The 2,614-nt window shown below is 37.5% G+C and overlaps 1 protein-coding gene across 1 annotated transcript in view; it reads right to left on the bottom strand.

Annotated features, from left to right (window-relative positions):
- Nucleotides 1-2,614, bottom strand: part of LOC107597576 (roundabout homolog 2-like) — a 63,432-nt gene that overhangs the window by 49,171 nt on the left and 11,647 nt on the right. The gene's annotated exons all lie outside the window — the stretch shown is intronic.

Here is a 2,614-nt window from a genome sequence, read left to right as displayed (position 1 = left end):
CTGGGTCTCCTGGTGTATGACCCGAGTCTCATCTTCCACAAGGACGAGCCCTTAATCCACGAGTATTGTGCAGCATGAGCTAATATCCAACCTGATTTGAGGCTCGCAGGAGTGCTGAGTATGAGTCTATATGGACTCTAGAGAGCTAAAAACAATTCCTCTCTCTTTCTGGCTTTAATCATACATAATAAATCATCTTGTAAGTCTTGCTTATGATATATTTTTCAATGCGGTAATTATGACTTGGATTTAAAGGCCACATAGCATCATTCAGCAAATCTTGAGCCTGAAAAAAATGTTGTAAATTGTAAAAACTGATTTTTTTATTTTAATGAATAGTGAGATATAATGAGATTTTGGTCTTAAAATACTGCACTACATTTGGCTAGTATCCTCCTTCCTGCTATTTGTAGTAGGTGGCCAAAAATACGAAGAGCTATTTGGGAGAGTACTGTAAGTATGCAGACTTCAGGATAAGATCTACCGCAGAGTGCATGATTGCAAATTATTTTCACCCTGCATGCTCTGCTACTCAGCATCCTCTGGGATAGTAAGCAAAAGTCTGTAATAGCTCTAAGGGCTCGACTCTCCCTTGGCAGTTAAGGATGTCTATTTCAAGAGCTCGTTTCGTTTCGAATGGGGAAACACTTTAATCATTTCTTTCAGCAAGTCGGTATATGCATCAAAATAGGCTTGATTTGACATTGACCTTCTGACGTTTACATCAGATCAGCCTCACCTTCATCTTAAAGCGCCACAGCGAACTGACAAAAATCGGACTCCTGAAAATAACAGGGAGATATGAGAAATTTAAGTTGTAACACTTTACAATAATGTTCCATTGGTTAACACTGGTTAATGCATTAACTAACAAGGAGCAATGTATTTGTTAAAGCATTTATTAATCTTAACATTACATCTTAACATCAACCTTTAGTTGATAAAAAATACATCTGTTCATTGTTAGTTCAAGTTAGCTCAGGTCCATTAAATACCAAGTACTGTCATGAAACTCTAGATGGCGCAGGCTGATGGGTCCTTAAAGGGATAGTTCACCCAAAAATGAAAATTCTTTCATTAATTACTCACCCTCATGTCGTTCCAAACCCGTAAGATCTTCGGAACACAAATTAAGATATTTTTGATGAAATGTGAGAGCTCTCAGACCCTGCATAGACAGCAGCACAACTGTAATGTTCTCAGGTTCAGAAACGTAGTAAGAACATCGGTAAAACAGTCCATGTGACATCAGTGGCTCAACTTCAGTTTAGCGACACTACGAGAATACTTTTTGAGCGCAAAGAACACAAAAATAACATACAAAATGGCGGAAGACATAACTTGGGGGAGAAGAATTGTTAAATAAATTATGTTTTCTTTGCGCTCAAAAAGTATTTTCGTAGCTTCGCAAAACTGAAGTTGAGCCACTGATGTCACATGGACTGTTTTACCGATGTTCTTACTACGTTTCTGAACCTGAGAACATTACAGTTGTGCTGCTGTCTATGCAGGGTCTGAGAGCTCTCACATTTCATCAAAAATATCTTAATTTGTGTTCCGAAGATGAACAAAGGTCTTACGGGTTTGGAACAACATGAGGGTGAGTAATTAATGACAGAATTTTAATTTTGAGGTGAACTAACCCTTTAACTAAGATTAATAAATGCTTTAGAAGTATGATTCATTGTTAGTTCAAGTTAAAGCTGCAGAACTGCTAACTTTTTTTAGTTAAAAATAATCCAAAATCAATATTTGAGCAAAACTATCGCCTTACTTTAGCCCGAATCACAACGGTTAGCTTATAATAATGTTTTCTAATTTGAGTGGTATGGGTAGGTTTTCGCGGGAAATTCGAGCATGCTGCTGCATCATTACATCACTTCTGTAAACATAAAGAAGTTGTCCCGGCTACTAGGCTATAGCATGTGAGGATCCTGCAGGTGGCAGTTCATTAGCCTTTTCTCACAGCAGCTAGAAGAATTAAATGTCAAAAAATCTTTTTTATGGCGGATTGTAATCCAGAAAGGATTATATGAAACACATGTGAATGAAATTAAATTATATTCCAGTTTTAAATGTGCTTCTGATTACAGATAGCCTGGGATAACGCAAGATTTGTATTTTAAAGACAACCAGTTCGAAGGGAGCATAGTTTGCTTTTTGGGTTAAAAGAATTTCTTGGTATGAAATTCGAATGGTATGACAATTAGAGATTAGACTGTACAGAAACTGAAATCTACACACATACTATACTCATAGTCACGCAATGCTGATGTTGTTAACATTAATAATCTGAGAATAAAGTATAACAATAATAAAAATTTGCACGGTTTGATGTGATATGAGCTAATCGATCGTTAGATTAAATCACCATTGGTAGCACGATTTATTGTAATGCTTTTTTCCTCAGTTGGTCAGAACAAACGTGGCAGACTTGTTACTTACTTGGTAAATATCCACACCGGTGCGGTGACTGACTGCCACACACACACTCTTCAGAACATTAGCTTCATCAGCACTGGAGCCGTGCCGGAGAACAACCCACGGAAGGAAGATAATTCTGCACACTGCTGAAATTCCAGGTTTTCAAACAGAGATGGCGACAAAGAGGCAA

Source organism: Sinocyclocheilus grahami, unplaced genomic scaffold (genome assembly GCF_001515645.1).
Source record: "Sinocyclocheilus grahami isolate Dianchi unplaced genomic scaffold, SAMN03320097.WGS_v1.1 scaffold233.1, whole genome shotgun sequence".
Lineage (NCBI taxonomy): Eukaryota > Metazoa > Chordata > Actinopteri > Cypriniformes > Cyprinidae > Sinocyclocheilus > Sinocyclocheilus grahami.
The sequence above is the reverse complement of the archived record's forward strand: the minus strand, read 5'-3'. Positions and strand labels throughout refer to the sequence as shown.